We start from the raw sequence: 25,629 nt of genomic DNA, 5'->3' as shown, positions 1-25,629 counted from the left end.
CACTGATTTACTTAATAGTTTATTAAGGATGAAAACAATAATATTAATTATATGGAGACATAATAAATACCCAAGAATTGTTAAGAATGTAGTCTATATAACTGAATAATGGATAGACATCTCTGGCACACTATAAAGATATATATTTATTAGCATACAGCATACTACCATCTGCGTGTCAATCTGTTTTTATTTTGTCAACCGCTGGGGCTCAATCTCAGGTCCTGGGAAATGCCTGTCAGCTCAGTTTGCCCCAGTATGGCATGCTGACACTCAATCATTCATGAATTTGGCCCTGTAGGCCATGAGTTCAAATGCCAGCACTCCCAAACAAGAAATCATGGAGTAAGAAGCAGATGGTGACACATGTTTTCCTTTTCTGTGAAAGTCCTGTGTGTCAGGTATGAAGTGAAATACATATGCAGACCTATATCCTATGTAATCAATATTCTATGTGCCATAATAGTCAATAAAATAAATGGTCACTACATGAACAAAACAAAAAATAAAATGAATAACTACATTAAATGCAATATGGAGTCAATATATGTATGTAAATATAAATCATATACTTAAAATGTACACAAATAGGATGTATTCTAGGGGTGGGGATCAATTTCAGGCTTAAGGAACAGACTTGAATTTCTTGACTTCAAAAAAGCAAGCCTCCCCTTGCTACACAGTGCAACAGATTTACCCAGACCATGAGTTCCAATCTCAGTCCTGACAGAAAAAAATGGTATCTCTGTGCTATGTGATGCCTAATTCTTAAGCATTTCATTATTTCTCCATTTAATGAATGTAAGTTTTTAAATGCTTCATAAAGTATTGATTAAAATCAATCAGTGTCCTAGAATATAATTGTGTATAATTTTATCCTAGAATCATTCAAAAACTGTCCATTCAATCATGATATACATCACATTCCATTGGTATTCATATGGATAGAAATGAGTTTTTAGGATCTTCTGCCATTTGGAGGTGGCAGGACCAGGATTCGAATTGTGGGCTCCAGCTCCCTCTACTTAAACCCGTAGATAGGGAATTCACTGGTCTGTCCAAGAACATCAGCAAGACCAATGATTAAGCAGGCACCAGTGGCTCTCAGCAGTCCTCCATGATACTTACAAGGCTGTGAAAGGAGATACATGGTCAAAGTCACCCTAGGCTGGAAAGTACTTGAGACCCCTGTCCAACTTCAGTGTCAACAAAGCCAGAAGTAGAGCCGTGTGGCTCCAGTGGTAGAAGGGTAGCATTGAACAAAAGCAGCTCACCAACTGTGCCTAGGTCCTGAGTTCAATGTCCGGGACTGGCAACAAACAGGCATACACACAAAAATCTGTACACTATATGGCTAAAGCAGGTCTCCCTCTTGTTCCCAACTGGATTGGACAGAGTTCCCTGGGAAAGGGGCTGCTGTCATCTTGATTCCGCCCATTCTGCCTGCATCACAGGATACCAGCCATACCCCCATTCTTTTATGGTTCTTTCTGACCAATGTGATACAAGAATCGTGGCCACCCACATTCCATGCTGCCCTGTAGCACCAAGATTCCCTCTGTTGGTTGACACCACTTCCAGCAGTTGAGGAAGGTAGAGGTAACTGAGTGGTAAACAAGAGTCTTGAGGCGAATTTGGAGTACAATAGGAAATTGACAACCTAGTCAGAGAGTGGGAGAATAGAGGATTTCCCAGAGCCTGGGAATGTGGCCAGCCCATCTTTCCCATCCCAGCGCTCAGATATCTGAAACAACAAGACTCCGTGAGAGAGCTGTGGGCAATAAACTACTGCCAGAACACCAGCAGAAGAAATCCTCCCATTAGACATTCAGCATTCAAGAAAACAAAGAATACATAAAAGGGAAGGATCCCAAAGACAAATACCTCTGGGAAGGGTGATTCAACCAAGGGTCTGGCCATAGGTGATGCTGACCACTGGCCTCCCCTGCCTTTGGACACAGTCACAGCCACCAGGGTCCAGAATGTCAAGGGTCCTGATACCACCAAGAATATGCAGAGGTGCTAGGAACATGAGGTGCCTGCCCTGTACCACAGTAAAAGGAGAAACCAGGTGCTCTTTGCCAAGATCCAACCACTGAAACAGGAAAAGACAGACCTGCAGGATTGACGAGAGAAAGAGAAGGAGAAGGTAGCCAAAGTACACAAAACACCAAAAACAGAGCTAGACATCCACAAGCCACCCATATAGAGGTTGGTTTCGGCAGAAAGTGATTTACAATCAGCACCAGCCCACATGCAGCTCATGGCCGATGACAGCGAAATGGAGCATGAAGCTCTCACCAGCTGTCTACAGGCCGCAGAGCAGCGCATGGCAGAGCTGGAGATGGTGGCTTCTGTGGTTACTACTTACAAAAGGTGACCAAAATGTTCAAACAGCTAAATGATGTAACACTTGTGCTCAAGAAAAAGAAAAGAAGCTTCTATGACCTGCAGCAAGTGAACACAGAATTTTAGGAGAAGGTGTAAGCATTCTGGAAATAGAGGAGCAACAGGAAGAACAGAATCTGCAAGTTCCAACAAGTGCTGGAGGCGTGTGAGGTACTAAAGAGACTTCAGGACAACCTGAGTTGAATGGTGTCTGCAGCGAATCTGGAGACAGACACCTTCTTGCAGAACCTGAGCATTGAGAGGTCCACGCAGAAGGAGGAGCCCTGGTGGCAGACCGAGCAGGTGAACCAACTGACAGAGGAAAAGGAGTGAGGATGAAGGTAGGCGCTGCACTTAGAGAATGAGCTGGGGGAACTGAGAAGGAAGCTGGCAAAGCCATGGCCCTCTGTGGGTCCATCTCAGGAGGAGCAGCACCTACAGCACGCAGATGGGGTTGAGAAACCTGGAGAAACAACTTCACATCCAGGTACAGGAAAACTAGAAACTCCGTCTCCATTATGCAGAGCAGCGGGAGCAAGTGGGAGGATTGGAGGAGAAAACCAAGGATCCACAGGAGATCCCCGAGACCCCACGATGTGCATGTGTATGAAACCCACAGCTGGAGGAACAGCTGGCCTTGCTGCAGGATGCTCTCTACAGGGTGAGCAGTGAGAAGGAGGAGCTCACCAGCATCGTGGACTCAGAGCAGCAGGTGAAGAAACATCTACAGGAATAGCTGGACTGCTGAGAGGAGAAGATAGAGAAAGGGAAAGAGGTAGCTGAGAGAGAAAGCCAAGTGACTTAGGATCTCCAGGAGCAGCAGGAGCAGTCTCTGGCCCAGTTTCAGGAGCTCAGAGTCACCTGTGAGCAGCACATTACCTCCAATGAGCAGCTGTGCTCCAAGTAGTAGGTCCTGCAGTAGCACCTGCAGAGGCAGACCCAGCTGTTGGAGCAGCTGAAACAAGTGCAGGGTCCGATCAACTGGGGGGACAAGATGGTGCCCCCAAAGTGGCAGGACAGTTTCAAGTGCCTGGATGTGACCAGTCCAGAGGAGGAGCACATGCAGGCCCAGCTGAGCTTCCTGGCTTTCCCTGGGGAAGGAAGCTGTGAACCCTGGAGAAGCAAAAGCTGAGGAAGCGACTCTCCTAGATGTGCCCATGGCAGAGGATGGCGATATCCCCCAAACTCAGAGGGACGTGGGGCTGTTAGCACTCTCAGAAGCTGAGATCCACAGGGGGATACTACTGCCACAGGAGCAGCGAGACTGCTGCAGGCACTCCCCCTCCCACTGACAGCTCAGTGCCAGATAGAGCTGGAGCCACAGGTCCCCCGCCCAATGAGCTGCCACCACAGCATGTGTGAGGATGGGAAGTGGGACACGTGGGCGTCCATGAAGAAAATCTTCTTCATCCACAACCTGCCTGATGAGGTGGACTTCCAGAGTCCTGCAGATGAGCTCCACCATCGATGCAACCAGCTGTCGGCACATATCTGCACCATCCAGGAGTCCCTCCTGACATGTAAAGGACAGATGTTCATTCTGGATCAGCTGTGTCAGGAGAAAGCTGAGTGCATGTGCCAGCTATCCCAGGAGAAGATGAAGAGTAGATAGCTGCCAGAGCTTCTGTCGCTCCTACACGGGGCTCCAGATGCTGACACAGGCTGAGCTCCCCACCTGTGCAGCTGCTTCAGAGGCCTCAGGGTCCTGGGTGGTCAAAATCAGGGAGAAGCAGAAAGGTTTTGAAGAATTGTAACTTCAGGATAGTGTGGAAACTGCAAGAGGAGAGGTCAAGGTTCCCTTCCCCGTACAGGACTCCCCCACAGAGCATGTCCTACTTCAGATCCCCACATGCAGAACTGCCCACAGCTGGTGTGCTCAGGCTTGCATTGCTCTGTACCTTTTTTCTGTAGACAGATGGGGATGATGACTCCCTATGTGACTTACTGAGTCCCAAAATCCTCAGCAGCCACCAGAACTAGGTGGCCAGGTGGGCTTCTCTAGGCCTCCATCTGCCTGGAGATAGAAAGGGTAAACTATGGGCCTGGTAGAGCAGAGGCTGCTGGGAGGAGGCCCACATTCCAGGAACATCTAATGGCTCATTGGTGGCCAGGGAAGAGGCCCGTGTTATGCATATCAAAAAGAATAAATCGTTTCCAAAGGGGAAAAAAGGCCTCCACAAAGATTTGTTCTTCCAGTTATGGGGCTTGAACTCAGGGCCTGTCCACTGTCCTTGAGCTCTATTTGATCAAGACTGGTGTTCTACAATTTGAGCCCCATCTCCGCTTCCAGCTTTTTCGTTGTGGAATAGAACCCAGGGCTTCAGGCTTGCTAGGCACCATTCTATCACTGAGCCACATTCTCAGCTAGGATGATCTCCTGCCCCCAAACCCATATGGCCATTCCTCAGATAAATAGGAAGTAGGGGCTAGGATGAATATGAAGCACAAGTTTACTTCACACAGAAATAATCCCCTGCCCCCTCTTCGACATCCTTATTTAAAGTTTCTCTTTTACTATTGAGGGATGAGAGAGGGAGAGGGACATCTGAGAGAGGAGTACCAAGAACAGTGCCCCCCTGAGCCCCACAGCTTCCTCCACACAAGTCCTACAGATTCCCATCTTACCTGACTCAATGTTGTGTCTACACTGTCTCCCGACTCCTGCAAGGCTCAGAATGAAATAAATGCCAGCCCTGGCTTCAGCCCACACCCAGGGTAGAAGCTCCTAGTACCAAACTCACTTCCACCTCTGACTTCCCAGAGTTAGGCTGGACCCACCACTCACAACTGTGTTGGTGTCAATGATCTCATGGATGGATTTCAAGAAGAAGGTCTATGGCAAAGAGCAGAAGTAGCAGGGTAAGCAGGGAGGAAGGACCCGGGGCAACTCGTCTGGAATCTTCCTCCTTGGAGTCCTCCTGTCAAGCCAGAGCCATCCTGACCCAAAGCCCGGCCAAGGGCAGGGGGTGGAGAAGATAGAGGAGCATGGGACTAGAGGAGGTACTGCTTTATCTTGGTGCACTTGAAATTTCCAATATTTGGCCCATGTCAATCCCAAAGCCAACATGCAATGCCTCTCCTTGTTATTGTCCATGAGTGTTGTCCCTGAGCTCTTTTTCTCAAGGCTTGCACTCTACCACTTTAGCCAAAGGACACTTCTTGTTTCCTGATGGTTCATAGAGGATAAGAGTCTCACACACTTTCTTGCCCAAGCTGGCTTGGAAGCCAAATCTCACCTTCCTGAGTAGCAAGGATGTCAGGCGTGAGCCACAACTGCCCAGCATATGATGCCTTTTTAAAGGATCTTGGCAACTCTGTAAATGGAACCCCAAAGGGCCTGGATAGACCAAGACCCAATCAAGGAGCTGGGAATGGGGAAGGCTGACATTCTAGCCATTCTGTTCCCCAAAATTATAGATGTCAGGTGGTGTTGGATGCATCGAACTCCTAGGCCAACAACCACCAGACTTAGTTGGAAAAAGGTATAGAATACCCAAAGGTTACAGTGTAGAAATCTCTGATTTTGCATGCACATGTGTGTCTATGTGCGTGTTTGTGTGTATGTGTGTGTGTGTGTGTTTGTGTGTGTGTGTGTGTGTGTGTGTGTGTGTGTGTGTGTGTGTGTGTTTACCAAGGGTTGAAGAGCTAGGTGGTAACCTTTAGCTTGTTTGCACAAGTTTGGTGCTCTAACACTTGAACTATAGTATTACTTCTTCCCAGCTTTTTGGTGATTCTTTGGAGATAAGAGTATGCCCAGGCTAGGTTTGAATCTTGATTGATCTTCCAGTGTCAGCCTTGAGTAGCTAGGATTATAGGCATGTGCCACTGACATCCAGCTGCATGGATGTCTTTTCATACTTTCTGTTCTAACAGCTGTCTACTTGCCTTGGCCTAGATCGCTGACCTCTAAATCAGCTCCCAGCAGCACCTGACTGTGTGGAGACCATATTGCTCAAAAATTGTGAGTGCATCCTATTTCTTTGTCCTCAGGGGAGGGTATGTCTCCTCTGAAGACCGGAGGGGTAGGGGAAGTGGTACGAGGGATAGCTGTAGATGGGTGCTCGGCTAGGAAATAGGTACTCTGTTTTATCCAAAAAGGAATGCGTGCCCAGATGCTAATGGCTCATGCTCTCATAATCCTAGCTCATTCAGCAGGCTGAGATTGGAGGATTAACATTCAGATGCAGCCCAGCAAGAACTGTCTGTGAGACTCTCTTCTCCCAAGAACCACCTGAAAGCTGGAAGAAAAGCTCTGGCTTAAGTGGTAGAGTGGTATCCTTGAATGAAAAAACTGAGGGACAGAGCACGGGCCCTGGATTCAAGCCCTACTACTAAGATGCACTCATGCGCACGCACACACACACACACTCACACACACACACACACACACACACACACACACACACACACACACACACACACACAGGAAGGTAGTAATGATAAGCTTAGCTAGAACTGGGGGCAGTCCTGAGGCATACTCATAATAAACTCTCAAGCCACATCAGTTGTTTCTCCTTAAGTCCTTCTTGGGCTGAGGGGTCTGGGCTATGGCAGTAAATTGCATGGAACCAGCCCCTCCATCCCAGCACGGGAACATAGAACCAAGGGAAGGACACTATGGATGCTCCTTTGTAGTTGTCCCATGATTGCAGACCTTCATCTGCCCTGAACACTGGTGAGTTAAGCAGGGCTCCGAGTCCTGGGACTCCTGGAATATAGCGACTGCTACAAGCAGCAGCCAACCTGCTTTTGTTCCTCAGCCTACAAGTCTTTCATGAGCCCAACTCAAAACCTGCCCAAGGTGTGCCTGACAAATTCACATTTTTGTGATTCCCTTGTGAGCTGGCCTTAACTGGTCTACACCTTCTGGCCCAGATCCGTGGTCTGAGACATTGATTCAGTGCTTAGATCCACACTGCACTCATGACAGATGCCCTTCTGATGAACGGCGGATGACCTGCATGCCACAAGGCATGACCTTTTCTGGTACTGTGTCCTGCTCTGTAGGCAAAGGCCTTCAAGGAGGCTGCTCTGAAGACTTGTAGGACACATAGACATTGGAAGACCATCAGGAGCCCACTGGAAAGTACTTGCTAGAGCCATAACATGAGGTCAAAGCAGGCCAGGTATTGGTCATGGGGCTCTAAGTCTGGGCCTGCGCACCATCTCTCAGCTCTTCAGCTTAGCACTTCAGCCGCTTCTGGTTTTCTGGTGGATCTTTGGAGATCAGAGTCTCCCGGACATTCCTGCCCAGGATGGCTTTGAATGGCAATCCTCACATCTCAGCCTCCTGATATGCTAGGAGGACCAGCATAAGCCACCCATGCCTGGCCTATCTGTCCATTCACCACAGTGGACTAGGAGCTCCTGAAAGCTTTTCTTTATTTTTTAGGTGCCAGTACTGGGGCCTGAAGTCACGGTCTGGCCTGTAGTCTCTTAAAATTTTCTCTCAATGAGGACATGCTACCACTTGAGCCAAAGCTCCATTTCTGGCTTTTGTTAGCTCATGGGCAAGAAAGTCTCACTAACTTTCCTCCCTTGAGATGGCTTTGACCCACAATCTCTGATCTCAGTCTCCTGAGTAGCTAGGATTTAAGGGGGTTGAGCCACTGGTGGCATTGGGCTAGAAGCTTTTCTTAAGAAGAGTTCTTCCCTGCATTTGCCCTGACTCCTCCATGCAAAGAGGGCCTGAGGGTCAGGAGCTGTGAAAAATAGGCTTCCAGCCACAGAAATTGGCTGGGGTCTTTGGTGAAATGTCAAGCTAATATTTCCCTGGGCCTCATTCTGGGACCCCATCCTCTGCCCTACTTGTGACTCAAGTACAAATTTTGACCCAGCCTTCAGTGTCTGCCAGACATGTCTGAAGCCACAGAACCATCATTCTGTCCACACAATCTGCTCTACACCACACCTCAGGATCTTTGCCCATGCTGTATCTTGTGCCTGAGGCTCTCTGTCCTGTTCCACATCTTAGAACTCCTGTGGAATTTTGGCACTGGTTATATCACTTCCTCGAGCAAGTCTTTCCTTTCCTTCTCCATCTTTATTTTTAAAAATACTGAGTTTCTAGAGGTGGAATTTGTGCAGATTGACTGTCAAATTCTCTATCTTGGTGTGTGTGTGTGTGTGTGTGTGTGTGTGTGTGTGTGTGTGTGTGTGTGTGTGTGTGTGTGTGTTTGTGTGTGCGTGTGCCTGTGCCACTCCTAGGGGTTGAATTCAGGGCCTGGATGCTATCCCTGATCTTTTGTGCTCAAGACTAGCACTCTACTACTTCAACCACAGCTCTACTTCTGGCTTTGTGGGTGTTTAATTGGAGAAAAGCATCTCATATAGACTTTCCTGCTTGCATTTGGCATCCTCAGATCTCAGCCTCCTGAGTAGCTAAGGTTACAGGAGTGAGCAAACAGCACCTGCCCTCTACCTATTACCCATAACCTCGGCCCTCCTTAAGTCCCAGAAGAATATGTCTCACTATGCTCACGTTTTTTTGTTGCTGTTGTTGTTGTTGTTGTTGTTTTTGCCAATCTTAGGGCTTGAACTCAGGGTCTGGGCATGTTCCTGACCTTTTTTTGCTCAAGGTTAGCACTTTTATTGCTTAAGCCACAGTTTCACTTTTGGCTTTTTCTGTTTCTGTGGTAGGAAGGAATCGAACTCAGAGCTTCATGTGTGCTAAGTAAGCACTCTACCAGTAAGCCACATTCGAAGCCCAAGGCTTACTTCTAATGGGAGTTATGATGGTGGGATTTATTGGATTACCCCTTTTGGCACAGAAATTGCTGGCTATTTCCTATCTTTCCCAGGATTTGGGACCAGCCTGAGACTCAACAATGAAGAATGATGAATGAGTGATGGCCACCAGGCCCCAGAGACCTAGGCTCACATCTTAATGAGGGATAGAGGATATAGAGCCACAACCTTCAACAACTCCTACAGCCTAAGAATTGTGGTTTCCCTTGAGAAGTGCCAGGACATAATGCACCCGTTGTACACACCAGTTGCACACACCAGCCCAGGCAAAGCCTTCGTGGCTTCAGTTCTTCAATTGCAGTGAAGGATGCTAATTCAAGCTGCCTGCTCAGACTTAGTACTCTCTGAGGGTTTGTTCCAGCTTGCCCAGTTTGGGGGGCTGGGCATGTCCAACCTGCTGAATGCCCATCATCCTGGCCCTGTCCCTGAGACTTTTGCTCAAGGGTAGTGCTCTGCAACTTGAGCCACAGGGCCACTCAGGGTGTTTTGTTGTTATTTTATTTTGATTTCCTGTGATCTCTTAAGAAATATGATTGTCGCAGTCTTTCCTACCCAGGCTGAATTCAACTTGGCATCTCAGCCTCCTGAGGAGCTAGGATTACAGGCAAGAGCCACTGACACTTGGCTTCCTTTTCTTCTTGTTGTTCTTTTTTTTTCATGACAATCTGAAATCTTCAAGGTGTCATTCCAATGGTTTGTATTAGAAGTAAACTTCCCAGGCCTGGAATTCGAATGCTAGGACTACCATCCACAAATGGAGGGAGATCCTAACAAACTCATTCCTATTCATGTGAATGCTAATGGAATGTTATGAAAGTAATAATTAAATTTGCAGTTAATTCATGATTCTACTTTAGAATGGCACACAAAAATTATTGAATTTATATCTTCCATTCTAGCACCATGGTATGATTAAGGATATTAACTGATTTTTATTAATGATTTTATAAGTATTAGATGATGATACTGAAGTGCCCCCGTCGCAGGACCCCCACCAAGAAGACCACCAAGAGTCGGACGTTCCGAAATACAAAAGCAAGGCTTTATTCAGTCAGGCTGCAGCTCAGGCCTCGTCCTACACACCGACACAGTGGAGCTTAGGAGGAAGCCCCGAGCTGAAATTTCATAGGGCTTATAAAGGCAAAAACTACAAAGTTACAGTAACCAGATGTGTTAACAGGACATCCTAGGGTGTTAAGGGGTGATAGGGGGTGATCAGACCATTTGGGCTAGGGCATTAAAGGGCAGGGTGTTATCAGACCATTTGGGCTAGGGCAATAAAGGGCAGGGGGTTATCAGACCATTTGGGCTAGGGCAATAAATGGCAGGGGGTTATCATACCATTTGGGCTGGGGCAATAAAGGGCAGGGGGTTATCTGTGAAGCAAGGGAAGTTTGTGGCCACAGATAACTCTGTCCTTGGAATTTATGCGAGCTCTGGTTAACTTCAACATGGACAAGTCAGTTCCTGGAATTTATGTTTGCTCTGGGTCACTCATAATTTAACATAAAGGACAGAATGGCTGCGGCCTCAAAATGGAGTTACTTCAACTCTTCAATACTTCATTAAATGGAAGCATAATTTAATAACTAATAATTTGTAATAATATATAATTTAATAATATCCTCACATTCCCTCTGTCTATATATATATATACATATATATGTATATATATATATATATGGATATATATATATTTGGAGTTACTGTGGCTTGATCACAGGTCCTCAGAACTTCCTGGCAGCTCAGTTTTCTGGAGGCTGGTGGGCTAAATCTGTGACCCCATTTATGGATTGGGCATTTTAGGCCGTGCGTTGAAATCCCAGCATGGCCAATAATGTATTCATGGAGTAAGAAGCCAATTTTGACACATTTTTTTCCTTCTCTGTGAAAGTTCTGGGTCTCAGTATATGTGATATGATGTAATAAAATAAATGATTTATGTGCAATAATATTAAATAAATAAGGGTAATAACTGTCATATGGAGTAAACCCATGTATGTAAATAGATCTCATATGTGAGTATCATTTTTTCCAGTACTGGGGCTTCAATTCAGGCGCTTGGAACTTTTCTGAACTAGTCTTCAAGGAAGGCAATCTTCCCCTTCACCCACAGTGCCACAGAGTTACCCAGACTCTGAGTTTAAATGCCAGGCCTGCCAGTATAATGGTGCAAATACCAAGCCAGGGCCATATTATTATTGTTATTGTTGTTGTTGTTATCATTATTATTATTATTTGGTTTTAGGCCAAGTACCGAGCTTGAACTCAGGGATCCTAGGTCCCGATTTCAAATCTCAGGGCTGGCAAAAAAAATAAAAATAAGAAGGAAAAAAATAAAACTGAGAAGTTCAATGAGGTGATTACACGTTTTTTCCTCTGTATTGTACCATCCTGGGTCTAAATAACAATGCCCAGACAATGTACATGACCTTACATTGCTGATGTTTGGCAGGCTATTAGCAAAGCCAAGCCGAAATCGGCAACTTAGGCCTGGAGCTTGAATCCCGGGACTCCCACTAATGAATGGCTGTCGGGAGATTCTAAGAAATGCTTTCCAATAGACATCTGTACAAATGGAATGTTGTAAAAGTAACAATTACATTAGTAGTTAGTGTAAAATTATATTAGAAAATTATACACAACAGGTATACTACATTGACTGATTTTCAATTAATACTTTATTATGTAGTCAATCATGATACCTAAAAAAGGATGGAATAATTTAATTAGCAATATTTAATTTAATTGGCAATATTTGATAGAAATATCATATATGCAATGTCATAATTGACAGACATCTCTCATTAAATATATCTACATCTATCTATCTATCTATCTATCTATCTATCTATCTATCTATCTACCTATCTATCTATCTATCTATCTATCTATCTATCTATCTATCTATCTATCTATCTATCTATCTATCTATCTATCTATCTATCTATCTATCTATTTATCTGTCTGTCTGTCTGTCTACCAATCTACACATTTATCTGTTTATACACTTGTGACTATTGGGGCTCCATGGTAGAGTGCTTGCCTAGTAAGTACGAAGCCGTGGGTTCAATTCCTCACTACCATTTGCAGAGAAAAATCCAGAAGTTTTGCTGTAGCTCAAACACTCGAGCACTAGCTTTGAGCATAAAGGCTTAGGGACTGTGTCTAGACCCTTACTCAAGAGCCAGGACTGGCACCAAAACAAAAAATAAAAAAGGAAAACATAGAATGTTCTGACTGAAACTACATACGGATAGGGCTGCAAATACCTCATCACAGAGCAAGCTGGGAATCTAGTGCTGACATTTGCCATCTAACCTGAATTAGACAGAGGTAAACTGCTGGAACCCAGTTCCATGGACTAGATGCCGCTGGCTTGCTCACCCTGCCATCCAAGATACTAGGGGGCTGAGATCCTACACTGGTGGGTTTAAAACCTAGGCTTGGCAGGCAGTCTGTGAAACTCTGAGCTGTGGCTTAAAGTCACAGAGTTCTAGCCTGATCAAAAGACCTTAGGACAGTACCCCCAAAATTTCAGTGCAATCCCCGTGGCTGACTCCTCCCCCCAAAAAAACTCACTCCTCCAAAATCTAAATTTGGACTGTTTTTGGTGTGTTTCTGAAAGAATGTTGATACTGATGAAAGCACCCTAATTCTAATGATATTATGTGGGCTACAGCTATGTGATGAGTATTTCATGAGGTGTTGTGTGCTGAGTACTTCTTGGAGTGCATTTTTTCATCTGGTTCTTGTAAGAGCTCCACAAGTAAGATGATTGTGCAGATGAGAAACTTGTGGCACCATTTCATGGCCAAAATTATGTATGTACCTAACTGTAGTGAGTTGTCTCCTGCAGACAATTGTTTTGTATTATATTTCTTTTTTTTTAATTTAATTTAATTTTATTTGAGAACATACTGTACAGAGGGGCTATAATTACATGGGCAGGATAATGCATACATTTCTTACCAAGCATTGCAGCCTCCTCCTTTGTTTACCCTTCACCTCCCTTCCCAGCCTCCCCCCTCCCCCCACCCAATTATACCCCCCTCCCCCCCCACTGACATTGTAAAGCTGGTTTTGACATGACATTTTGTACTTCTCATTGTTGCAACAGGTCCACCTGAATCCTTAAACGACTTGTTTGTCCCCATCTCCTCCACATGTTATACTGACATCAAATATAGTGAAAGCGGGGGTTACACTGTGGGGGAGGAACATACAAAGCAACAAAGAAATAATCTTATAAATGCGTTAGAAACACATGCATGAAAGAAACGAAAGCATTAAAATACATATTTAGGGGTTCATTTTCCTAACATCACATTATCTGACATTTTCCGCTTAACTCATACCTATACTAGATATTGCAAATAAGGGAAACCATGGGACCTATGCTTCTTTGGGCCTGGCTTACTTCACTTAATATAATTTTTTCCAAAACTTTCCATTTCCTAACAAATGGGGAAATGTCATTCTTTCTGATGGAGGCATAGTATTCCATTGTGTATATATACCACATTTTCTTGATCCATTCATCTACTGAGGGGCATCTGGGTTGGTTCCATATCTTAGCTATGGTAAATAATGCTGCAATAAACATAGTTGTGCTGGTAGGTTTAGTGTGGTCTTGTTTGTAAACATTTGGGTAAATGCCCAAAAGTGGGATTGCTGGATCATAGGGGAGATCTATGTGAAGTCTTTTGAGGAACCTCCATACTGCTTTCCAAAGTGGTTGAACAAGTTTACATTCCCACTAACAATGAAGTAAGGTTCCTTTCTGTCCACATCCCCTCCAGAATCTGTTGTTGTTAGAGTTCTTGATTTTTGCCGTTCTACATGGAGTGAGGTGATATCTCAATGTTGTTTTGATTTGCATTTCTTTTATGGCTAGGGATGTTGAACATTTCTTCATGTGTCTATTGGCCATCCTTCTTTCTTCTTCAGAGAAGCTTCTCTTTAAGTCTTTCACCCACTTATTTATTGGGCAGTTGTTTCTTTGAGGATTTGTTGTTGGGTGGTTTAATTTTTTGAGTTCCAAGTATATTTTGTATTATATTTCTTGATCATGAACCTTGAACTCAGGGCCTAGCCACTGACTTTTACCTGTGGGGATCATGGTTAACACCCTACCACAAGGAGGCAAGGACCCCCTTGCAACAGAGTGTTACAGTCTAGGCGTGCAGTAGCTGAGGTCTGTCATCCTGTCCACTCAGGAAGCTGAGATCTGACGGTCTGGGTTCAAAACTATCCCAGACACAAAAGGTCCCGTGCGACTTTTATCTCCTATTCCTTACTTAGGAACTTGAAGTGGAAGCTAGTTGCTGCTGACTTGTGCCTGTTATCCTAGGTACTCCAGATGCTGAGAGCTGAGGATCACGGTCCAAAGCCAGCCTGGGCAGGAAATTCCTTGAGATGCTTCTCTCTAGTGACACACTAAAACCTCAAGGGGTGCTGTTGCTCAAGTGGTAGAGTGATTGGCTTTAGCTAAAGAGCTCAAGGACAGCACCCAGGCCTAGACTTAAATTCCTCCAACTTCCAACAAAAGAAAGAAAGAAACCTGAAGTAGAGTGCTGGGAATGTGTCTTAGGAGTAGAGTGCTTTGCATGTATGAATCCCTGGGTTTGATTCCTTAGTACTACACCAGAAAAAAGCCTGAAGAGTCTGGGTGCCTCAAGTGGTAGAGTGCTATCCTTGTACAGGAGAAACTCAGGTACAGTGTTCAGGTCCTGAGTTGAAGCTCCAGGACAAGTGTATGAACACACATACATGCACACACACACACACACACACACACACACACACACACACACACACACACACACAGAGAGAGATAACAGAAGTGAAGCTGTGACAAGAAATGATAAAGCACTGAGCTTCTGCTCTGAGCTCATGGTCAGTATCCAGGTCCTGTGTTCAACCCTGAAACACAGCCACCCAGGGCCCAACTAGGAGTGGTCAAAGTTTCAAAACCTGATGAGTTTCACCAGCCATAGATGACATGAAGCATAGTAATATTACACATGTACTTTGATTTAGCAAGCTTCTGGAAACCCAGGGAAGCATCATTGCCAATAATGGATCATTTTATTAGGTTCAGCTCCTTAGTTGTCTGCCAAAAGGACCCTTGAATTAATTGTAGCAGGTTTTTTCAACACTGGAACATAGTCTAACAAATACAGGATAAGTGCAGGGAACTTGGCCTGCCACGGGAGGTGGCACAAATGAAGGCTTCCTGTCACAACAGAGCTCTCCGCAGAGAGATAGCTTGAGATACAAAGAGGCCTTTTTCTCCTGGCCTTCTGAGCCCACTCACACTCCTCACTAATTGGCCTAGAAAGAGTTTTTTGTCACTCAGCTCTACAGGAGTGAGGCCTTTTGTCTGCTTATTCCAATAATGAGGAAGTCTTCTTCCAGCAGTCCCTCAGGCTACAATGGGAACAGTGAGAGGAGCCCCGGAAGATGCACTGTCTTGAAAACTCTCTCTGTGCTATGAAATCATTTTATTCAAAGCAAATTTCCTAGCTGGATGCCTTTCATTATAGGGATTCTGGACCTTCACCAATAGGAATACATGCGTACATACATGGGGAGACATGTGGTTACTGGATTTTCTTTTAATTGCCAGGTTCGGGAGTTTTACTATGAGCCTAGGAACTGTCCCTCCTAAGTTCTTGTGCTTAAGGTTAATGCTCTGCCCTTGAGCCATAGCCCCATTCATGGGGATTTTTTATTCCTGTAATCCCTCAGAAATAAGAGTGTGGTGGATTTTCCTGTCCTGGCTGAATTCAAACTGGCATTCTCTACCTCTCAGCCTCCTGAAGAGCTAGGATTACAGGTAGGATCCACTGACACTTGGCTTTCTTTCCTTCTCATTCTTTTCTTTCATCCTGACAATCTAAAATCTTCACAGTGTAATTCCAATGGCTTGCATTTCAAAGTAAAATACCCAGGCCTGGAGTTAAAGTGACAGTACTGCCACCTACAAATGGAGGGAGATCTTGAGAAAATCATTCCTATCCATGGGAATGCCTAATGGAATGTTATAAAAGTAACAATTAAATTTGCAATTAGTTAATAATTCTCTTATAGAATTGCCACAGAAAAAGTATTGGATAATGTCTTCCATTCTACCAACATGGTATGCTTCTCCCAATTATGGAATACTGACTACTTTTACATTAATGCTTTAATAAGTATTCAACCATGATACTTCATTAAAAGGAGGCATAATTTAATAACTAATAATTCATAATATATATAATTCAATATTCTCACATTCTCTCTCATATACATAGCAAACTACACGTCTATCTATCTATCTATCTATCTATCTATCTATCTATCTATCTATCTATCTATCTATCTATCTATCTATCTATCTATCTATCTATCTACCACTACTATTGCATGATCACAGGTATTCAGAACTGGCTGGCAGTTCAGTTTGCCAAAAGCTTTTGTTTTACAACTGACCCATTCATGATTTGTGCATTGTGGGCTGTGAGTTCAAATCCCAGCATGGCCAAAAGTTTATATGTGGAGTCAGAAGCCAATTTTGACCCATTGTTTTCCTTCTCTGTGAAAGTTGTGGGTCTCAGGATGATGTATAATCCATATGCAAATAAATCCATGTGATAAGATGTAATAAATGAAATAAATGTGATATATGTAATAATATGAAATAAAATAAATAAAAAATAAATTAGGGTAATAAATGTCATAGGGAGTAAACACATGTATGTAAATAGATCTCATGTATGAATATTATTTTTTCCAGGGCTAGGGCTTGAATTCAGGCCCTTGAAACTGGTCTGAAATTCTTGTCTTCAACGATGGTGAGTTTCCCCTCCCCTACAGTGCCAAAGAGTTAATCAGACCCTGAGTTGAAATCCCAGGCCTGCCAGAAAAATGGTGCAAATTCCAAGACATTGTCTTAATTTTTTGACCAGGGACATGCACTATCTTGAAAGCACTCTCTGTGCTATGATATCATTCTATTCAAAGCAAATTTCTTAGCTGGGTGCTATTTTTCCTAATGACTATGGATGTTCACTGATAGAAATACATGCATATATACACAGACACATGGAATTACTGGCTCTTTCTTTTTAGTGCAGATCCTGAGGTTTCAACTATGAGCCTAGAAATTATCTCTGAGCTTCATTTACACAAGGCAATACTTTATTGTGCCTTAATCCATGATACTTCATTAAATGGAGGAATAATTTAATACCTAATAATTATTAGTAATATGTTAAATGTCATTTAATAATGTACAGACATCTCACATTCTATAATATATTTATATTTAAATGTACATTGGGATATACATATACATCTCTCTCTCTCTCTCTCTCTCTCTCTATATATATATATATATATATATATATATATATACATTTATTTGCAGCAATTTACACATCTAACTATTTATATATTGACCACTCCTGGGGCTAGAACTCAGGTCTTGGGAACTGCCTGGCATTGAATTTGTTTGAGGCTGCTGTGCTTAAACTGACCCCTTGATGAATTGGACATTCCAGGCTCTGAGTTCAAATCCCAGGAGTGCTGAAGTCAATTGGTGGAGTAAGAAGCCAATGTTGACCTAATTTCCTTTCTGTGGAAATATTGTGCCCTAGGTACAATATGTAATATCTATGCAAATACATATGTATGATATATATTCAGCCTGAGCAGGAGGTCTGTGAGACTCTTATGTCCAATAAACCACCAGAAAACCAGAAGTGGAGCAGTGGACCAGAAGGTAGAAATGGGGCTTTGAGAGAGAAAGCCAAGCAGATGAAACAGGCTAGACCATGCTGGAAAGCCTGGGAGGCACTTATGTCCGATTAACGACCAGATGGCTGGAAGTGGAGCTGTGGCGGTGGAAAAGCCTCAGCCTTGGGAAAAACAGCTGAGGAACACATCAGACCCTGAGTTTAAGCCATGGGATAGCCTCAAAAACGTTTTCAAAAAGAGAATGCCACGTTTATGAATCAGTGCCCTACTTACTTATGTGTGTATATTACCTCCCTGAGTTCAAACACACTGTATGCAATGATGCTTCTCTTATTTATTTATTTATTTATTTATTTATTTATTTATTTATTTATTTATTTATTTATTTATTTATTATTCAAATATGATCCTTGCGCCTACTGCATCATCATCTTCATGTCTTTCTCTTCCAGGGTTCCAGGCCTGTGTCCTTATATGATGCACACTGAAGATTTCAGCAGTCTTTATTTACATTTTATTATGAGGACAATGCAGGAACAGTCACAAATCAGACAGGGGTACACAAGGTAGGGTTTCTTAGAAGTAACCAGTCTTCAGAAAATTAAACTTGAGGAAGTAAAATGGTAGCATACTTATGTAATGGTAGCATACTTATGAGGGGGCTGGGAATGTGGATTAGTGAGAGAGTGCTTTCCTAGCATGCAAGAAGCCCTGGGTACGATTCCTCAGGAGCACATACACAGAAAAGGCCAGAACTGGTGTTGTGGTTCAAGTAGTAGAGTGATACAGACAGTGCCCAGGCCTTAAGTTCAACCCAAGACCTGGCAAAGAGATACCTAGGTAGGTAGGAAGAAAGAAAGGAAGAAAGGAAGAAAGAAAGAAAGAAAGAAAGAAAGAAAGAAAGAAAGAAAGAAAGAAAGAAAGAAAGAAAGAAAGAAAGAAAGAAAGAAAGAAAGAAAGAAAGAAAGAAAGAAAGAAAGAAATATGATAGTTTAATCTTTGGACGTCAAGAGGAAAGAAGGGAACACTTCCCAGTCAGGAGGCCTTTTGCAGTGTGCCTTCACATAACCACAGAGCAGGAAGACTGTCTCTTTCCCACTTCTCAGGCAACCAAGGGCCGCAGAGTCAAGAGGGCAGAGCTAGGTTCAAAATCATGTGCTTGGAGACAAAATAGAAACAGTCCTGCCTCTAGTTAGTCTGGGGATTTGCATTAATTATGTGGAGAATTAAGGAAGGAGAATGGACTGGCAGAGGTAGAAGGGTGTTCAAATCTGACAGATGGAGAGTCAAAAACCCACTCCCTAATACCAGAGAGCAGGGTTTCTCTACTCTATTCCTCCCTTCTCCCCCACTAAACTGGCTCTCTATTTTTAACCTAACGGTAGCCTGAGGCTCCCTTCACATGAGGGAGGAAGGTTCATTAGTCATTGTTTGAAGAGGCCGAGTAAAGCCTGGCCCTGGTGTAACTTTAACAAATTTTACAGGTTTTCCCCAATGCTGGTTGTGCCCGGAATAAATGAAGTGGTTTTGCAGTTCACTTCCCTGTTGAGTGTGTACGTTCTGCCTCCTAATCCTGTAGGCCTGGTCTCTGCACCTAGACTGGTTTTTGAAACTGTTTTCTGTCCTTCTATTACAGAGTTACACTGGAGTTCTTCCTGCTAACACAGCTAGGGCTTGGATCCTGAGAACTTCATCTGAATCCAGGATAGGTCAATAATGGTTCTTTCCTTCTTCTATAGCTCAAGTACTATAAGAACATTTAATGTGCAAGTAATTTCTCATCACCAAGGGAGACACACGAAGCTCTTGAATATCTGACCTTTCAGAAATTGAAGTCATTTTGTCATAGATTTCCTGCCCTGGCTGGCTTCACCCTGTGATCCTGAGACCTCAGCCTCCTGAGCTAGGGTGATGGGCATGACCTACTTGTGCTCTGCTAGGTTCAGAACTGTAATGACATTGACAATACAAGTCAACTGCTTATCACAAAGGGCTTGTGTAGCATATTAAGCCTTTTAACCTTGGACCTTTAAGAACCCTGTAGGACACAATATTACAATGCTATAGTCTGAGAGGATGGGCATATGTATGTGCTACACTTGAACCTTGAGCTCTGAGTCCAATTCTGGTGGGCATCAGTGTTCATGTTCCAAAGAATGTTCTTGTAATTAGCAAATAGGAAAAGTATTTTAATTAACCCTCACTCTTTTTCCAGTTGTGTGTCTCGAACTCTAGCCTGGGCACTGACCACCCTGAGCCCTTCAGCTCAAGGTGAACACTCTAGCACTTAATCCAAAATGCCAGATGGGTTCTTTTGGTGGTTCACTGTAGATAAGAATCTAACAGGCTTTCCTTTGGATTGTGGTCTTCAGCTCTCAGCCTCCCGAGAAGCTACGGTTCCACTTATGAGCCACTGGCATCTGGCCTATGGTTTTAGACAGTCCTGGGCTTGATTTTAGGGCCTGGGTACTCTCTCTGAGCTTCTTTTTCTCAAGGCTAGCCACTTGAGCTACTCCATAGCTTCTGGCTTTTTCTGAGTATGTGGTACTGAGGATTCAAACACTGGCATTCATGCATGCTGAGCAAGCACTTTACCACTAATCCACATTTCTAGCCCCACCCTCACAATTTTATACCTCACTTGCCTATCCTCAAGAAAAGGCTTCTGAGTATAAATCATCTAAAGAAAACCTGATAGAAAGTTTCCAAAGATAAATAAGACAAAGCTCATACTTGTGAGAGACTCTAATCATGTAAAGACTGTGACAAATGCTTCCATTTACTTATGTATTATGTTTCAACACTTAATAAAATATTAATGAAAATGAGTCAATGTCCTCAATTATTGGGTATAATTTTATAAAAATGTGCAAAATGTAATAAATATTATGTGTATAAAAATACTAAATACAGTAATCAATAAATAAATGAATCAAAGGAAAATAAAATACAAAATCATTCTTTTTCTGTGGGGGTCCGGTTGTGTGGCTTGAACTCTGGGCCTGGGTGCTGTTCCTCAGATCTTCAGCTCAAGGCTAGCACTCTACCACTTGAGCCACAGCTCTACTTCCGGATTTTTTCTTTTTGCTTATGTGGTGCTGAGGAATCGAACCCAGGGACTCAGGCATGCAAGGCAAGTGCTCTACCACTGATCCACGTGAATCATAATATGAAATTAACATACATATGTAAGTATATATATATATATCATATATTACACATGTATAGAGATATTTTTTCCATTTCAGGGCTTTCATTCAGGCCCTGGGTACTCTAGCCTGAATTTCTTTCCTCATGGACAGTGAGCTTCGCCTTCACCCATGATGCAAAATAGTTACCTGGACGTTGATCTCAAATCCTAGCAATGGCAGAAATACTGGCTCCAGTTCCAAGACACTGACATAATTTTTTAATGGAAGCAGTTATGTTTATTCAGTTCCATACTGAACATTTTAAAAAGTGTAGAATTTTGTACAGCTATTCACTCAGAGATCCTTCCCTTACCTCCAAAATGCTTCTCTGAGAACTACATTGTTTGTCTTTGTTCGTTTTTTATTGTAAAAATATTTTACAGGAGCAAGGTAATGAGTAAATTTCATATTGAGCATTGTTACCTCCTCCTTTGTTTTCCCCCTACTATACCTTCCCTCCCATTGCCACAACTACCTCCCCCTGCTTAGGTCAGTGACTTAGGTTTCACTTTTGGTTGGCACAAGGTTTGAACTCAAGTAGTAGCAAATCTTCCCTCACATTGCTACAGATTTACCAAGACCCTGAGTTCAAATCCCAGGCTAGGAAAGAAAACTAGGAGAAAATCCAAACTATGTAGCTTTATTTTTTTTTAATTTAGTTAAATAATTATATTTTCTTTATTCTTTTTCTTTTTTTTCTTTTGGCCAACCATGGGGCTTGAACTCAGGTCATGGAAACTCTGTCTCAGCTTAGATCTCTCTCGGCTTGGGTGTAGCCTCCAGAACCATAGCTGATCCTAAGATCCTAGGCCCAGGGGACTTTCTAGAAAAAAAACTGGAAAGCAGAAAAAGTGGCAACTTTCAGGGGTCTAGGGTTTTATTATTTTTTTCTTTGCACAGTGACCATCCTGGGTTTGAATGACATGGCTGCAAAGTAGATATGACCTGCCATTGCTGATGGCTTGTGGGCTATCAGTGAAGCCATAAGACAACCTGTGGACATAGGCCCTGGGTTCAAATCCCAGTCCTGACACCAATGGCAGGAGATCACAAGAGACTCATTCCTATGCATGGGAATATCCATTGAAAGAGTAGTTCATGCATCCGTCTAGTCTAAAATTGGATGCAATAGTCCAAGAATGCTGATTGATCTTAATGTATAGTTTATTAAGCATTAAAAGAATAATATTCCTTCAATGGTGGTATAATAAATACCTAAGAGTTGGTAGGAACGTAGTAGGTGTCATTCAATCATAGATAGACGGCTCTGGCACTCTTTAACAATATATATTTCTTTGTATATCACCATCTGCCTATCCATGTATTGCTGTTTTGGCCAAAACTGGGGGTAAATCTCAGAGCATGGGAATCACTTGACAGCTTCATTGGCTAGAGGCTCCCATGCTCAAACTCACCCATTCATGAATTGGTCCTGCTAGGCCCTGAGATCCGATCCTAGCACTGCCAGGCATGATGGAGATCACATACATCTAAAATCTAGATTATATGTGATAGGATGTAAACAATGTAATAAATGGTATAAGTGTCATCAGAGTCAATAAAATAATATGGACTGAACATCTGAATGGAAGTATAAATCTTATTGTTAAGATGTATATAAGGAGTAACTTTTCCAGGACTGAGGCTTGAATTCAGTCCCCCTAGGAGGAGGGAATGGCGGGAGATCCTGAGATACTTGTTTCTGGACCTAGGAAGAGTCATGGCATGCGATCGATCTCATCCTTGAATGAGTAGTTTGTGCATGATGCGAGTAGGAAATGATACGCAAGACTCATGGGGTATAGATTATTTGTAAAGAAGAGTTAATGAAGCATGACAATAATCATCACAGACATGAAATGAATGCATCAGAAAATATCAAAATATAGGTACACACAGATTGGATTCCATCACAAGTCACCATCAGTCCTACTCTATACAAATATATACTTATTTGCATTCTACCTTCTACTTATGAATGGATGACTATTGTGCTCCCACTCTCCCCCCAGGGGCTCAAATTCAGGTACTGGGAATGCCTAGCTCCTTTGTCGCTCACAGGCTGTTGTGCTCATATGGACTCATTCACCAATTGGGCCTGCTAGGCCCCGAGTTCAGATCCCAGCCCTGCCAAAAGATTCATCTTGATGTAAGACGCCAATGTTTGCATATGTTTTCCTTTCCTCTGCAAGTCTTGGGTCTCAGCTAGGATGGAGAATGCATGGGCCACCCTGTGGTCATGGGAATAAGTTGTTATCCATGTCAGCCCAGTTATACCTGTCATCATATACATGAGAAAATACACAAAAATCCATGAATAGTATACAAAATAAACACAATAAGTACACTCAATGCACGATGCAGTCTCCACACGGATGTGAACCTACATCCCATGTTTAAATGATGCATTGAGCACTATTTTGGCCTCCCTGTGGCTCGATCTCAGTTCCTAGGAAGAGTCCATCTCCTTAGTGGCTCAACGTCTGGTGTGATCACGTGGACTGATTGGGCAGTTGGGCTTCCTAGGCCCTGAGTTCAAAGCCCAGCAATGCCAAAAATTCACCCTGATGTGAGAAGCCAGTCATTGCACCTGTTTTCCTGTGCTGTGCAAATTCTGAGTCTCAGCCAGCATGGAGAATATATAGGCAACTGATGTCAGCTTATATTTCCATAATTCATTCATCTGCAATAACAATGTGCAAGACTGGAAATGTGAAGCACTTAGACATGATTTTATTCTCGTTCATTTGGAAGATTAATCTTTAGTCAAAAGGAACGTTTAAAAATGGCCTAGAATTTATTCCTACCAGTTTTTATAAATGGCTTTGTGCAATGGTATGTGATTATTTTATTTTACATTATCCTATGTAAATATTCTACTAACTATAAGTTTTGGAAAAAGAAGAAAACTAAAATTTACTACTTAGAGGAATATGATAGAAATAGAAGACAGATTTTATGTTTGTTACATCTCTCATCAGTACCCATATTCAAGACTTAAAGTCATATTTCTTACTATGTTAGACAGATACGGAAAATATATGATAAGGCAACACATGATAAGGCAACTATTAGTGACTTTAAAATGTACCTCCTTATGTGATGAAATTTACTTTATTAGCTAATATTTGGGTTTGAATTATGGGAGGCTGATCCATTAAACACATTTCTGGAAGGCCTCTACTGAACAACACAAATTGTGGGGGGTAGTATTTCTGCACTTTAATGAATGGTTGAACTTGTTTGGTATTAGTGCTGGGTACGTAAATCAACTCTAATGTAACTTGCTCCCTACACTTGAAAACCTTGTAATGTCACTATCATCTACTTGTCAAGTGTTATTTTGGTGAATATGATTTTTAAAAGTTTATTTGAAAAGGAATATACTTTCAGGAGATTAAATGTAGGTTACATTGGTTTGAGAATGACATTTTTATACTACAGAACCAAGATTTACTGAAGTACCAGTGTTTTGAAGCACTAAGGGTATTCTCAATTAATGTTTTTCTAAATTATATTTGACCTCTAAATCAAGTTTTCCTAGTCTTGGTAGACCAATTATGATCTATCATTCCAGAAACTATTTTTTTGGCTGCACTGAAATCTTTCATTCATCATTAGGAGAAAGGTATTAAAAATAACGTTGTTCATTTGTGATTTTGTTCACTCATATGGGCTGGTCATCTGTAAATTGAAAGTTTGAATTACAGTACTTTCTCTCAGATTTTGTGATCTCATCTTTCATTTTAATTTGCCTTGCATTTCACAATTGATCACTGCTAATTCTTGTAAGCAATTGGGGCCCTGAAATATTATAGGAAATGAGAAATTGAGATGAGTCTTTAATTATTTTCTGTTGGCATGTTGCATGGGCCTATGTGAGAAGTCATGCCCTTGTTATCTGATGATGCAGATAACTGGGACCTGTTATCCTAGGACCCGTGGGTCCTGCAGAATAATAATAGCTTTTAGACATCATATCAGCAAAATTTGGGTATAATCAGTAAGAATGCTTTAGAAATATGGAGAAAAACACTTTGGGACCAGCAAGTTAAAACAATAAACAGAGCATCAGAATAAAATCCCTTATAGATTAGCAGAAAACAATACTGTTATTATACCATGTGTATTCAGAAGACCACGAACACTTAGAAGGTATCAGAAGCTTATACTGAAGATATTGCATTGATACTTTTTATAGTCTAATATATATTCTAAACCTAATTATTTATATTCCAATCTATTTATGGGAATAAATGTCAATATATTTGTCAAATTATCAATTCTAGTAAGATTCACTGTATAAAATTTAAAATTAGCACATATAAATATAAAATATATAAGTACATATAATATAAAAATTGTTTTGCATTGTTGTGTTGTGTTTAGGGAATCAAAGGCAACTCTGTTTTAAAGTATTATTCCATTATCTCTACCTCAGTTTTTGGTAGAGTTAGACTTAAAGCTCTACCATTTGTAGATATGCAGCCTAGAGGCAAGAGGAAACACTGTGATTAAAACATTACAAATTTAAGGCCTAATATCGAGGAGAAACATA

Source organism: Dipodomys merriami, unplaced genomic scaffold (assembly GCF_024711535.1).
Source record: "Dipodomys merriami isolate MVZ:Mamm:240054 unplaced genomic scaffold, mDipMer1.0.p SCAF_343, whole genome shotgun sequence".
NCBI lineage: Eukaryota > Metazoa > Chordata > Mammalia > Rodentia > Heteromyidae > Dipodomys > Dipodomys merriami.
The sequence above is the reverse complement of the archived record's forward strand: the minus strand, read 5'-3'. Positions refer to the sequence as shown.